General features: G+C 54.8%; 1 protein-coding gene across 1 annotated transcript in view; it reads left to right on the forward strand.

The window, feature by feature from the left end:
* Positions 1–1,037: 1,037 nt before the first annotated feature.
* The window catches only part of RPH3A (rabphilin 3A), a 63,499-nt gene continuing 49,148 nt past the window's right edge, over positions 1,038–15,388 (forward strand). Inside the window, exons 1-2 of the mRNA XM_036354446.1 lie at positions 1,038–1,464; positions 1,611–1,731. The gene's annotated coding sequence lies outside the window, so the exon portion shown is untranslated. The remainder of the gene's footprint in view (positions 1,465–1,610; positions 1,732–15,388) is intronic.

A 15,388-nucleotide genomic window follows, 5' to 3' on the forward strand; every position in this document is an offset into this window, starting at 1 on the left:
ATTTCCTGTCCGTTGTCCATAGTCAGCAGGAGCAGGACCCCTTGAGCTCTGCAACGCTGGGATCCACGGGAATCAATTTCTCTTTGTGTATCCGTCCTTTTAATGGTTGCATTTTCTTGTCCATTTAGTGGTGTCACTTCAGAAGGTCAGTCTGCATCTTCTGGTGCCGGGTCTTTGGCGAAGGCTCAATCGTCCGATTTAGACCCCCTCGTCACCTCCCAACGTCATCCTGCTCAAACCACAGGGCGCCCAGGGACAGGAGGGCCTGGCACCCACCATCCTGGCTGGCTGTCAATCCCTCTCTCCCTCTGTCAAAACATCTGAGCCGTGGGACGGGCTGTGGATCGTGGGATCATAGCAGCTCACATCTCGTGGGTTCTTGTTGCTCTTGAACCTCTTGCTTCCTATCTTTGGGGAAATCGAGCAGTCGCCATCTCGTTTTATAGATGGGACTTGGAGACATTCAATGACTCTTACAAGGTTGTGTGGAGGCTAGACCTGGGTCCCAGAAACTACTGGGTCCAGTGCTCATTCAACGAAGCCACCCTGTCCCTTAAACATCTCCCTTTCCTAAGGTTTGTCTTTCCTATTCCAAGTTCCCAAGGCTCCCGAGGTCCAGGTCAGAAATCTGCAACGATGTGGGGGAGGACAGGTCAGCTGGGCTGATTTCTTTCGAGAAAAACCACTGGAAGGCTCCCACGCTGGGTTGTCAAACTCTTCTCCAGGCAGAGAACCAGCCGTGAAGGAAGGGCTGGGGGCAGGTGTGGGAAAGGGGCTGCGAAGTTACAGCTCCTTTGCTCCGAGAGTGAGTGACACTATTGGAGCGAGTGTGTGGTAGGTAGGCTGTCAGTGACTTCACTGCGCGATGGCGAGCAGTCCCGTCTCCCTCCTTCCCCTGGACTCGCCCTTCTCTGCGCTAACCATCCAATAACTTAACTTCGCTGCCTCAGGGTTCGCTTCCCGCCCATCCCCTCCTCCTCCTCCTCCACGTCTTAGCGCTGTCCGCGGTGCTGATCGCCAATCTCCTGACTGCCGCTCCGACCAGCTGGGATCTCTGATGCGCCCAACCTCTCCTCCCCGCCTCCCACCTCTCTTTCTCCAGGCACCTCGCACATAAATCACGGTGGGAGGCAGGCTTGGCTCCCCTGCGCCGGGAAGCTGCTGCCCCCTCCCTTGCTCAGCAGAGGGCTTTGCAGCAGTGGAGGAGGCAGCGCCGCTGATTTCGGGCACCGCACCGGGGAAGCAACCGATTCGTCGGCTGCCAGCAGCCCTGAGTTGCCTACGCGGAAGACGAGAGGAAGAGACAGAGACAGAGACAGAGAGAGAGAGAGAGAGAGAGAGAGAGAGAGAGAGAGAGGCGCTGACTTACAGAGCAAAACCCTTCATCCATGTGGAGGACAGTCTGAGGGAGCCACAGTCTGCCTTGCCCACCAACTGGCTGACTTTTCTCCTCGCCTGGCGGTGGTATTTCTTTTCGTCTTGGTCCTGCATGATTTAGGGATAGTTGGTGCGTGTGTGTGTGTGTGTGTGTGTGTGTGTGTGTGTGTGTGTTGGCACTTTGATTTTATTTTGGGAAGAGTAAGAGAGTCAAGTGGACAATTTTCTTCCAGGCACCTCCGCTGAGCTTTCAAACCAAGTCACCGGGAGTTAACATCTTCCCACCCCGCAGGGAAGGGAGGAGTTGGCAAGAATTTGGCTCAGCCGTTCCCCCTGCAATCCGCTGGTGTTGTGGTAAGTGATATTCTCCTCAGTTGTGCAAAGGGGCTGGGGGTATTGGAATCCCAGTTGCACGAGGTGCGTGCATGAGCTGGTGGGGTGAAGGGTAGGTGGGAGGGGAGGGGTGTTGAGGAACGACCACGTTTATTTGCCCACATTCTGCAGCGTGTGTTTGATCACCCAGGCGGCACCCCAAAGCCAAATTAGATTTCGGCTCAGTGCCCAGGGAGGGGTAAAATATGCTCATTTTAAGGCATTGCGATCAGAATTGTGGCTTCTGCCCAGCTTGCCCTCTCCCCTGCAGGAGAGGCTGTTGAAAGTAGCCGGCAGTTCTCTGAGTGAATTAACCCTTCCGGGGCCGGCCAGCCTGGCACGGAGGGTCTCTGGGTGTTCTAATCTAGTGGGTGGGCATCTTGGCCCTGGATGGGAGAGGGTCACCTGAGGCTGGAAGGCTAACCCGTGCCTAGGGTCACCTCGGCACACCAGGTAGGCTTGCGCAGGACCGGCTCAGGTTGTGCCATCTTCTAGGGAGTAATTCAATTGTGTGGTTTTGGTAAGCTTGGCTGTCCTGAGCTTTCTGAGATAAGAGATGTGGGAGCCATGAAAGGACCACATTTTGCTTGGAACGAGTGGTCGGACAGGCCAGAGGGGAGCAGCCAGCTGCCCGCTGAGCAGACGCTGTTTTATTTTCACAGGTGGTGTAACCTGTAAGTGAGGGTATGGTGGGTGGGGGCGTGCGTCCTGGCACCAGCCTGGGGGACTCCATCCTTGAGCCCGTCTCAGAGTGGGGAAGGCAGGGGACAGGGTTTGTGCTGATGCCGGGGAAGGGCTGCGAGCTCCAGTTTCAGATCTGTTCCCGGGCAGAGCCTAGCCTTCTGTCATTGCTTGATTTGACGTCCTGATGGGCTAAGCCTGCGCCAACCTGTAGTGAGTGGCAAGCGGAGGTCCTTAGCGGGTGAATCCAGAAACTCACATTTCATTTTAAAATGCCTTTGCTGCTAATCTGTGACTTATCAAAAGGGGATTTCTCCTGGCTTCCCGCTTTGATGACATCCATCTTTCTGGGAGCGAAGGCCCTTATTTTTAGCATCGCTGCTGTTGTCTCAGGGTTGCTCCAGTCTTCCGCATCCCCAAGGATTTCCTCCTTAAGTTCTTGTTCTTGGAGGTGGGAGGGATTCAGCCTTACCTCCCAGAGACTGGCAAGCCTGGGGTGCGGGCAGAGGCCCACTCAGTCACCTTCTCCCGCCCCAGGGCCATGCGGGGACGCCGAATCCCAGGGCACGTGCCTGCTCAGGCAGGACGTGTGGGGAGAGGGGGCGGGTTCTCAGTGGTTAGTGCCCAAGATGTGGTCCTCAAATCCTCCGCTTCCTTTGGGGGATGACCTTGAGGACAAAGTTGCCTTAGTTTCCTCCCTGGGAAGCCTCAACTATAAATGAGGAATGAGAAATGAGAGGCTCAAATTAGGAGCCACGTATCTGGCCATGGGGTGATATTGAACTTGGGCATTGACTGGCCAGACTGGGCTATGATTGGGCTCTGGAGTGGGGGATCTCAGGGGTCCCCTGCAGTGCCGAGTGTTAACCTTTGAGGGTTCAGAGTGGACTGGGGGAGGAACAAGGGAGCCACAGGGGCCTCAGCGTAACATCACCACCTGGCACGGGAGTGTGTTAGTGTTTTAACGACTGGGTCAGCCCTGCGGTACATGCCAGCCCGGCTGAGGTACCCAGGACTGGGTGCTTTCGAAGCATCTCTGTGCTGTCTCCCAGCTGTGCTTCCCTGGGGGTGGCTACGATCCAAGCGGCCGCCTTGCCTCCTCCCCCATCACGTTTGAAATGGTGCATTGTGGTGCGCCAATAAGACAGAGACCGGAGTTGCAGAATGAGCCTTGCACTTGGAGTGGGAGACCTGGGTTCTGGCCCTGGCTCTGCCTCCGCTTCCCGGGCCTCAGTTTCTCCGCCTGTGCAATATGGTAGTTGGCCTTGGTGACCCCCAGGCCCCTCTGGCTCTGAGGTTAGTGGCTGTGTGCTAAGTACGTGTGTGTGTGTACCTGCTTCTAGGAAGGGTTAGCACAGTCTCTGGGAATTTATCACATGTGCTGAGGGTCCCTGTTTGGGATAAACTGGGGTGGGATGGGGGTCCCTTGCAACACGTTGGTGGGGTCCCGGAGTCCTGGGCTCAGGTGGAGAGGGCTCTGCGGTATGTATGGCGTAAGCAGATGCAGAGACACACAGATTTGCAGCACATGAAGGCCCTATAGACTAATCCCAGGGGCGACAGCAAGGACCTCATTGAGGATCCCCCCATGCTGAAAAGATGCATATTCACTCAAACGCACAACAGCAGGGGGTTTGTGGGCCCTTCCTAATGCCCATCTGAGCACCTCAAGTTCAGAACCTCTGATCTAGCCCAACCCCTTTGGGGGCTGCCCAGAGAGGGAAAGACCACGCAGTAAGTCATGGCACAGCAGCACACGCATCTACCATCAGGAAGACGAGGCATCGTCCCCTCACTGCCGGCTCCGGCTGCCGCCTGTCTGCCCCCCAGCCTGGGGTGTGGAGGAAGGACAGGAGCACCTGGCCAGCCCGCATAGGTCACCGGGAAGCAGAGCAGGAGACAAATGCGGGCCCCCCCTTTCTCACTCGCAGGAGAGAGGCAGCGGCCAGGGTTTCTGCAGTTTCACAGGGCGGCCTGGAGAGTCAGCCTCCACAGCTGGCTCTGCTGCTCCCCTTCCCTCCTGCTCCCGCCCGTCCTGGCCCGTCAGGGCGGCCGCTCTGGGGGTTTCTTCGTAGCATGTGGTATTTACTCTTTATCCACCCCCTCCCCATCTCTCTCTCTCTACATGAGTCACAGAGAGTTTGTAACTTTCTCATAAAAACCACCATGACATATGGACCTGTCTTCTGCTCTCTATCCCCTTCGAGCGGGGAGTTGGTCATAAATGCAGACAAATCGGCAGCCGACGTGAAGACGAGAAGCCAGCGGCGCAGTTTATTTCTGTTAAGCACTGTGGCTGCAACCTGGGATAAAAATAGCCCCGGGACCCAGGCTGGGCTGGAGCCGAGGAGCTTAAATTATTCAGCTGCCCCGGGATGGAGGTCCTCCATGTGCTGGGAGGTGAAGGAGGCACCCCAGCCCCCTCTTCTTCTTGCTCCCCATCTGCCACCGGAGCCTCTGAGGGCTGCAGCGTGGGGCTCTGGGAGCAGCCAGATCTGAGTTTGAATCCTGACTCCAGTGCTGCCTGGCTGTGGGACTTCAGGCAGGACCCCCAACCTCTCTGAGACGCAGTGTCCTCGGGCATATTAAGGTCGTCCTGCGTGGTGGCTAAGGGTGTGGGCTCTGCAGATAGAACTCTTGGTGTAGATCCTGGTTCTGGCACTTTCTAGTTGTCTCCATTCACCTCTCTGGGTCTCAACTTTTCTACCTATAAAGCGGGAATAATAAAGGAATTATGAGAATTTTAAGAGTTAATGCTCGCAAAGGACCTGGCAAGGAATAAGTGTCCAACACCTGTCACTAATGGGGATGGTGTTGGTGACGGTACCAGTGAAATTACCCCTGACCCAAACAGCATCGGGGTGAGGGAGAGGGCGGTGACTCCTTCCTGCCAGACGCGCAGCCTTGTGACCCAGGAGAGAGAGGACGTGGCCTGGAGACAGGAGACTTCCCACCCCACTTGTTCCCTGTGTTTTCCGTGCAGTTGATGGAGGTCCCAGGTCCTCAGTTTCTTCATCCATGAAATGGGCATAACCACCTCATTTCCTTAAAGCGTGGCAGGTCCTGAGGACCAGGGCTGCTGTGAAGGTGGTGAGCAGGTGCTGCAGGAAGAGGGCCAGGAGGGGAAAGCTTTGGACTCTCCTGAGTCTCGTTCCTCCAAGCCCTGGAGGCTTTTGCTGAGTCATCCCAAATCACCAGCTCAGCGTCTGTGAGTTTTTCCGAGAAGACCTGAGCTTTGCCTCCCTCCCTCCACGGTGCTCCCGCACAGGCTCCTCGGGCGCTACATGGCGGGATCTTAAAGGCCAGAGCTGTGCCATCTCCATTTTTGGTGTCAGAGTTAGCACAGAGCTCAGCAGTGACTTTCAGGCATGCATGCATGAAAGAATGAATGAATGCATAAATGAATGAATGAATGAAATCTCAATTGATTGACAGGCCAATTTGGGGGAGGTACCTTGGCCTGTGGTCCAGCCAGAGACATGCATGCAGCAGGCGCTTAGCGTTTGCTGATTATGGTGAGTCATGGGTGAAGTTGGGAGGACTTGGCTTTCACCTCCGATCTGCTACAGGCAGCCCACAGGCCTCGCTCTCTTCCTGCCCAGACATTCATCAACACTTCCTCATGCGTCGCACATTCATTGAGTACTTACAGTGTGCATGGCACCATGGTGGGCACTGGGCATAAAATGGTGACAAAGACACAATGGGACTTAAAGTAAGGGGCTACTTATAACAGGTGATCTTTCGGGGGGTGGTACTTAGTCTCCCCAAAAGACTCTGCTCACTGATGTCCAAAATTCCATCATTAAAGTTTCATTCTTTGTCTCAAGGCTTGTTCTTGGATAAAGGAGCAGGAGCTTTGAGGTGGGACGATGCAGCCAGCTGTCCTTAGAAGCCATTTACCTTAACGAGGGGGAGTCGTACAGGACTTTCCCAAAAGCGATGAGAGGTTTTTTTGCAGTGGGGAGTGGAGTTCGCACGCACTAATCTTGCAGGTAAAAGAGAGGGCAGAAGGCAGAGAAGGGAGAAGGCTGCTGGGTATATGTTCTATTGGGGATGCAAAGCTCCAGAAGCGCCCGAGAACCCAAGGCCCTGGGACCTGTGCCCTCACAAGCCCCCACTGCCATAGATAAAGGAGTGTTTTGTGAAATGCAAAAAGCTTTTACAGGTGTTAGCTGTCAGTTCTGGTCTGGGGAGCCTCAGACTTGTTGCCAAGGTTCTCCCCGGCCCCTGCATCCCCTAAGGGCAGAGCAGAGTAAGAATCAGGCCTGTTGCCTCCCGGACACCATTTACTCTCTGCAGCGGAATCCCTCAGGTGTGCACAGGAGTGTGGGCTGGGCCTAGCAAACCTCACAGAAGTCTGGTGGGGGTGGGGGTGATGGGGAGGGTGGCGGCGGGGGGTGGGGGTGGGGGGGAGGGTTGGGCATTTCTTCTTAAACAGGACCCAGGGACTCGGGTTATCAGATAGCTCAGCGACAAGGCAGCAGTGATGGGGAGGCTGGCCTGGTCTTTGGGGCTCTTCTTAGCCCAACTCGGCTCCCCATTTGGGCCAGGGCAGTGCGGGGAGGCCACAGGGCAGTGCGAGGCACCAGGCTGCCGTGTGCAATGTCACCGCCGTTTCCTCGAAGCGATTGTCTTGCTGTCGTTAGTTATAATGACATAATGCCTGCCCAGATCTCATTGTGATGGAGCCGTGGCAGACTCTGACTTAGCAATGCAGTTACTGAGCCAGATAACAGGCCTCAGGAAGCTGGGGCTTGCGCCCTCCCCTTCCCAGTGAATCAACACGAGGAAACTCATCCGCCAGCATCATCGTAATGATGCTTGGCTTGTGAAGGCTTCATTTGGAGAGTGGGGGGGTGGGGGTGGGGATTGCCTCGTCTCCCAGTATAATCTGCGTGAGTTCATTCAGCTGCCTCCTGCTTTCTTTTTTCTTTCTTTCCTCTTTTTAATGCACCTACACAGCGACAAGCAGCGACTTGTGAATGGAAGCCGCTTTCAGTAGAGAACTGATTATGTAAGCAGGTTCCGGTGCCAGCAGGATGGTGGGGCCGCGTTCTGCGCTGCTGGGAGGAGGGCTGAGGTCTCCCAGTCCGTGGGGAGCCTCGGCCCTCCCTGGGAGATGCGGGCACAGAAGCATCTGTGTGGTCCATTCTGCCCCACAGCCTGGCCCCCGACCCTGTCCCCTCCACCTGTCGGCTTTCCCCCCGTCCCTGTATGGCTGGATTAATCTGTCAGCTGAAAGCAGGATATGGGAACTTGGCAAAGGTGCTGAAATCACTGGAAGTGCAGCCAGCGTGTCGGGCTGGGGAGTCTGGCCAAGTCTTTCTCCCAAAGCCCTGCGGATGGGGGGCTTGTGGGACAGGCTGCTGGGTGGGACGGAAGGTGGAAGCTTCTGACGTTTGCAGTTTTTCCTCTGATCGCTAAAGTCCTACCTGTTGTTCACCAGAGCCGAGGGCGGCAGCAGCCCTGGGCATGTGCCCAAGGACAAGCGCAGGCGGACACCCACTCCGGGAAGGGCTGGCCCTCAGAGGGCAGACCAATGACACACCGCCTGTGCCTTTCGGAGAGGGACACGCTGCTGTCTCTCTGGGTCCGTGTTTTCTCTGGGTTGTCTAGGTGGAGAGGCCCTGGTCCCGTTCCACAGTCAGCCACTCGGGCCACCTCTGTCGGGTTTCCGCCTCCAACAGTGACGTGGCCTCTGGGAATAGACCGGTGGCTGCCGACAGGCTCCCCGTGGCCTGAACGTGCCCCGAGGGTGAAATGCCACAGAGCCTGGTAGCGGGAGTCCTCAGGTGGCCAGAGGCCTCAGAGGCCCCCCAGGGCCCTGGGATCGAGCAGACTCCCGCCCTGGAAAATTCTCCCTCTGGTTGTCATGGCAGCAGGTCTGGGATGGGGCCTTTTTCCCAAGGGGGCACCACAGGGCTGTCATTTCTGATTGACACGGACTGTCAGGGTGGCCTCAGGTCTCTCCTGCAGGGTGGTCTCCCATGCCCTGGGGGTCTCTGATGCCCTGGGGGTCTCTGATGCCCTGGGGGGCCTCTGGTGCCCTGGGGGTCTCTGATGCCCTGGGGGTCTCTGATGCCCTGGGGGGCCTCTGGTGCCCTGGGGGGCCTCTGATGCCCTGGGGGTCTCCGATGCCCTGGGGGTCTCTGATGCCCTGGGGGTCTCTGATGCCCTGGGGGGCCTCTCGTGCCCTGGGGGGTCTCTGATGCCCTGGGGGTCTCTGATGCCCTGGGGGGCTCCCCACTTGCTCTCTGTATCGCACCAGGCTCTTGCTAGAAAGACCACTGAGCTACGAGCTCTCTATTTGGGGTCAAGTCCCAGCCATGCCAGGTGGCAGTTGTACCCTAGAGCTGTGGTTTTGCACAGGACGTGAAGGGATCAGGGGCTTGTCCACCAAGTCACAGAGCAGTCATGGGGGGGAGACCTGCACTTGGAAGTGACATGAGTGATCTCCCTGAATCCTCACAAAACCTGGGGGAGAGCCTTATTCTGATGCCCATTGTGCAGACCAGGACGCTGAGGCTGCCGACAGCAGAGAGATCTCGGTCCTCCAAATGCTCAGCGTCAGTAAAGGGAGCATCCGGGACTCAGACTCAGGTCGTTTGGATACCAAAGTCAAATACTGAATTTTCACAGCGGAGGAATGGACCTCCCAGGGCCCCATTCCTCTGCCCTGTAAAACGGGGTAACAACAATCAGCACTTCGCGTGTGGTTCAGGGTTGCTGTGAAGACCAAGCAGCTGAGGATGCGGCTTAATAACCTAGAGCTTTGGTGTCTAGTGTTCAGCTCCTCCTGGCGCGATCTAAAGCGTGAATGTCGTTCTGGTGAAGGACTGGCGAGCACCGACCAGTAGGAGGCAGTGTGCTCAGTGGTCAGAAGCACAGTTGGGATTCTGGCTGTGCTCCTTGCCAGCCTGTGACCTTGGGCCTGTTGCGTGGCCTCCCTGCCCTCAATTTACTCACCTGTAAGATGGGAATGATAACAGCACCTTCCTCATAGAGTTGCTGTGAGGATTACGTGAGCTAATATGTATATGTAGCACTTGGAGTGGCCAGTCCATGCTGGACTGTATACATATTAGCTGCTTATTATTTATATAGGACTTACATTTTTAAAAAATACATTGATTTCAGGGAGAAAGGGAGAGGGAGAGAGAGAAACATCCATGATGAGAGGATATCATCGATCGGCTGCCTCCTTCCTGCATGCCCCCCCCCCAGCCCCCCGGGGATTGAGCCCACAGCCCGGGCATGTGCCCTGACCAGGAATCCTGGTTCATAGGTGGGTGCTCAACCACGAGCCACACTGGCCAGGCAGGACTTACGTTTTTAAGAAAATTACATCTGGAGTCATAGTTGTTTCACAGTAACCGTCTGCCGTTGGAATTGCCACCTCCATTTACAGATGAAGGGACTGAGCCCCAGAGAGGCAAACCAATTTCCCAAGGCCACACGGTGAGTCAGGGACCAGAAAAAGGCTTAGCTTCTGGGATGGCACTGGCCGAGCCACAAAGCCCGGAGGCCAAGCAGGTCCACCAGGCCAACAACAACGTGTAAACCCAACAAAAAGTGACAAAAAATGGCCCTAGCTGGTTTGGCTCAGTGGCTAGAGCATTGGCGTGCAGACCAAAGGGTCCTAGGTTCGATTCCGGCCAAGGGTACATGCTCTGGTTGTGGGCTCGATCCCCCCCAGTAGGGGGCATGCAGGAGGCAGCCAATCAATGATTCTCATTGCTGTTTCTATCTCTCTATCTCTCTCCCTTCCTCTCTGAAATCAATAAAAAATATATATTTTTAAAAAATGACAAAAAATGGCAGTCCCAGGCAGGCTGGAAAAGGCAGACGGTTAATTTGGTGGCCTCGGGATCCTCCCTGGGGGGCCCTGGTAGCTAGGGCTGTGAGCACTCCAGGTGGGTGCAAGGGGCCGCCACACCTGCTCCAGAACACCTGGCCGCCAGCAGGTGGCCGAGGCCCCGCTGGGGAGCTGGGGAGCTAGCTCCCAGGTGGACAACCGGGGCTTAGCAGGCTCGTTCTCGTGCTTTCTCGGAAGTTGGGATCCCTCCCAGCTTCTGTCCCCACGCCCCTGCTCGTGCCATCGGCAAACCTCTAGAAGGGTCCGAAGCGATGGACAAGGAAGGCGTGCAGGCGCCAGAGATGCCGGTGGATGGGGAAGCAGGGGAAGGTCTTTTATAAAACCAGCTCAGCAGTCTGATCGCTTTAACCTGATTAATTACATTAAGCCTTTGTCAATATCACCATTACCTCAGCCCCGGCGGCTGCTGGGGGAGCAGGAGGCTTATTCAATATTTAAGAAGCCATGCATTGCAGGCCAAGGGCTTGGGCCGCCTGGGGAAGCAGCAGCGGCAAATGTTCAGGGACAGTCTCTTAAGCGGCCGATTCGTTTTAAAAGGAGAGAAACAAGAGGAGGAAAAGCCGCGCAGCCCTCACCTTCCCCCGGGGGTCCCCCAATTTCGGGTCACATTACACAGCACACCCCAGAGCTGTTTGCTCTGACTCAGGACCAGTGAACGCAGCTGTGGACCAGGAAGCTGGGTCTGCCAGTTCCGCTTTCTCTAGACGCACACAAAGCGGTGGCTCTCAGAGGGCCGTCCCCAGACCTGCACATCAGCACCACAGGGACCTTATTAGATGCAACTTCTCAGGCTCCGTCCAGGACCCCCCAAATCAGAGACCCCGAAGCTGGGAAGTGGCCATCGGTCTGCTCTCACGAGATTCTCAGGGTCTCTGATGCAGGTTCAAGTTTAAGGTGCTCGATTGTGAAGACCAGGGGCTTTGCAAATTGCAGAGTGCTCCGTCCACACTTGATGGCTGTTTCCAGGGGGACACAGGGCGAGAGACAGGGATTTTGTGGTTCATTCATGCTCTCCAGCCAACACTGAGATTCATATTTCTGTTCCTTTCCCCCGCCTGGCGCCAGAGGGGCCTGGGCAGGAGAGGGCAATGGATGGAGGCAGGTCTTTAAGATCTATTATTCATGGGAACTAAGAGAAGCTTTGTGTGTGTGTGTGTGTGTGTGTGTGTGTGTGTGTGTGTGTGGTTTTTTTTCTGATATGGTCTCGGATTTCTTAGAATCCATACCCCAGGGGAGTGGCCGTGGCCAGACTGCATGAGGCAGAAAGTACCCCTCCTGGCCAGAGACTCTGTAACCCGGGTTATTTTGGGGGTGGGGTCTGCAGAAGCTCCCGGGTAACCTCAGAAAGGGGGGGGGGGGCGTGATGCCAGCACTGGCCTTGATCCTCTCTCCTACCCATTTTCCCACTCCAGCCTCTCAACAACTCTGTGAAGCAGAGGCAGTTACTGCCCCATTTTACAGACAGGGAAATTGAGGCTCTGAACTGCTCATTAATTTGCTCAGGCTCACCAAGCTTGAGCTTAGCTGGGGGTTGAACCCAGGTCCATGTGACTCCAAAGCCTGAGCTTCTGATGGAAGATTCTGTCATGAAATTTGTACCACGGGTGCAACGAGGGTGGTGTGTGTGACGAGGGTGGTGTGTGTGTGTGTGTGTGTGTGTGTGTGTATGTATTTGTGTGTGTGTTTGTGTGTGTGTGTGTGTGTTTGTGTGTTTGTGTGTTTGGTTGTGTGTGTGTGTGCACATGCGCATGTGATTGTATGTTTGCACATGTGTTTGTGTCTCTGTGTCTGCGTGTTTGTGTGTTTATGCATGTGTGTATTTGTATGTGTATGTGTGTTTGTATGTGTTTTGTGTGTTTTGTGTGTGTGGTTGTGTCGTGTGTGTATGTGCATGTTTGTGTGTTTGTGCATGTGTGTATTGGTGTGTTTGTATGTATGTGTATGTGTTTGTGTGTGTGTGCATGCGCATGTATGCGTTTTTGTGTGTATGTGTTTGTGTGTGTGCGTGTATGTGTGTGTGTGTGTGTGTGTGTGTGTGTGTGTGTGTGTGTGTGGTGAGGTGAGAAGACAAGAAGAACCTTTCCTGAGGCTCTAGTTCTTCCTCTTCACAAGGTAAAGTGAGAACATGCATTTTCCTGGGCAGGGAGCACCGATGGCGAGAGGACCCTCTTCTGTGGGCTCTGACCGACAAGAGGCCAAGGCAAGGCTGAGAGGGAAGTCTGTGAGCTTGAGCAGTTTTCCCAAATGCAGAAAGAGGCCATTTCCCTATCCTGCCCGCTTTACCGCACCCTCGACAGGGGCCGTGTTAATTGTGCTTGGTTGCCTCCAGGGCCTGGGAACGCGTCGCCCATGAGAGTGGCACGCCCTCCTGTTGATTCCGCCGATGGTGACAAAGCTGTTCGTTACCTTACGCCAGACTCTCCCTGGCTTTACCTGTCACCTGGCGATGCCACATCCGGCTGGGCGGCTGTGTTAGGAGAGTGGGTATCCAAAGTAGCGGTTGAAAGTGTTGGTATCAGAGGGAGACACAGCTGGGTTATAAGCTGGTGGCTCTACCACTCCTAGCTGGTGATCTTGGGTGAGTTAAGGCAACAGCTGAGTCTCAGGAATGCTAATAACTCCAGGGCCTACTTCCTGGGAGGGGCTGAAGGTGAAGGAGGTGGTGTGTGGAAATTGCCTGTGCAAAGGCTGGTGATGTCTGTGCTGCCCACCTCTGCGGAGTACAGACCCTCAGGGCAGGACAGCGAGTTGGTCAGAGCACAGGCTCCGGAATCGCACTGCAGGGGTTCCGTAGGTGGCCCCGTCATGTACTAGCTGTGCAGCCTGAGAGAAGTTGCCTAACCTCTCTGTGCTCCAGGCGCCTCACTCGTAAAAGGGGACCGATCACCATTTCATCTGGTCACTGTGAGGATTCGGCGAGTTAAGTACCCAGATGAGGAGGTGGCATATGGGAGGCACTCAGAAACTGGCCGCACACCCAAAGGAGTAAATGAAGATAATTTGATGAAGAGACTGTTTACAGACATGTGAGCAAGCCAGTAAGGTCAAGGGAAGCCAGGATGCTGAAGCACCCCAGTATCCTACAGAGAGCCGGCATCACCTCCAGGCCGGAGGGGCAGACGCGGGACAGTTATGGACCAGAAGAGACAGGGCTCTATGGCACCGTCCTCCCGACAAGAGCTGTGACCTTCAACAGAGGCCGTGGTGTCTGGTGGGAGGGGTCCAGGGGGTAAAAACCCCGGTGCGTCTCTCTTCTCACCCCCTCCGGTCTTCTGCTGGTGTCTTTTGTTAGATAAACCCAACTGGAGGCCAGAGGGCAAGGTTGCTGCTGATACGGTCCACGCAGGGCAGCCTCCCAGGGCACAGAGCAGGGTGGAGGGTGAGTGGATCTGGAGGAGTGAATGGAAGATACCCAACAAAGCTATTTTTATTATTAGGTTGGACCATTTGATGCTGCCCCCGTACAATGGTATTTGCCATGTAAAAACAGCACATTAATATGCTTAACCAAAGATTATATTGTTTGTAATACTGACAATCAATAGAGAAGGGTGGTCGGAAGGCTCATTGATACACGACTCAGGTCTGAGTCCTTGAATAGGCCACCTGCTCCCAGTGTGATCTTGACAAACCCCAGGGCCTCAGTTTTCTCATCTGTGAAATGGGAATGCTCCTCAGATGAGAGGATGGGGACTGCTGTCATTTAAAAAAAGGAATAAGTGCCACTCTCTGCTCCGAATACAGATGCTCCTTGATGTAATAATGGGGTTACTTCCCCCCAATAAACAGAGATTTATATGGAAATATTGTACATTGAAAATGCATTTGGTACCCATGACCAAACGTCATAGCTTAGCCTAGCCCACCTTGAATGTGCTCAAGACACTTATACTAGCCTCCGGTTGGGCAAAATCATCTAAACAAAGCCTGTTTTATAATAAAGCATTGGTTTCATATAACTTAGTATTGTATCGCTTTGGAACCGTTTATACTAAAAAAAGGGTAATATGCTAATTAGACCGGACGTCCTTCTGTACACAGCCATGGTGGCGGGGCCAAGGCAGAGGCAGTTAGGGGTGATCAGGCCAGCAGGCAGGCGAGCAGTTAGGAGCCAGCAGTCCCAGATTGCAAGAGGGATGTCCAACTGCCCACAGCGATCGGGCCTAAACTGGCAGTCAGACATCCCCCAAGGGGTCCCAGATTACAGAGGGTGCAGGCCGGGCTGAGGGACAACCCCCCTCTAGTCATAAAATAAAAAAAAAAATCATAAGTCAAACCATTGTAAGTTGGGGACTGTCTGTATTTTGTCCTTAAGGGAAGGATGAGGATGAAACTTGGGGTCTCCATGGCATGATGAGACTTAGGGCTGTAGGTGAGTCCATTCCAGCTGAATTTTAACCCGAATGAGTTTCATTGCAACCTGGGCCTCAGTGGCAGCCAGAGGCCATTAAGCGAAACGACGTGTTTTAATACGCAGACCTGCCTAATCACATTTCCCAGTTTGGGGCCGTGTGTCTGTGCACGCACGCACTAATGCAGAAACCCGTCCTGAGCTTTCCTCTTCTCCCTCCTCGCCGGGCCGTGGCTGAGGCCAAGATAAGCTCGGTTAACAGCACAACAAAGGCAAGTTTCTGCTTTATCAAGGAATCAGGTAATTGGCTGGGCTGTGCAGGGAGCCCCGGAGGCTGGGCTGTTAACAGCGTCCGCCCCTGCGGCTGCTAGTGTGGCATTTGGGTTTGTAGACTCGGGGCTTGGAGGGCTCCATCATCCAGGGGAAGAAGGAATGATTAATCATAACACAAATCAATGATAGCTTCCACTTGACCAGGGGTGTTTTGTGCCAGGCCCTGGATCCGGGACTTCCTGTACACTATCTTACTCCATCCTCACAGGAATTCTATTTTGACACGGACCCTATTGTTGTCCCCACTCTACAGATGAGGTCAGGGAGGTGCATATACTTGTCAGGCTGAATGGCTTGACCCCCAAACCCGTCCCCTAAGCCACCCTGCTGAACCGACTGCTAAAAGCATGTGGTCTTGGCTTCGGATCTTTAAGTGGAAGGAGGGATTGTCTGCG

The sequence above is a fragment of the Myotis myotis genome, unplaced genomic scaffold, assembly GCF_014108235.1.
Source record: "Myotis myotis isolate mMyoMyo1 unplaced genomic scaffold, mMyoMyo1.p scaffold_m19_p_20, whole genome shotgun sequence".
Classification (NCBI taxonomy): Eukaryota; Metazoa; Chordata; class Mammalia; order Chiroptera; family Vespertilionidae; genus Myotis; species Myotis myotis.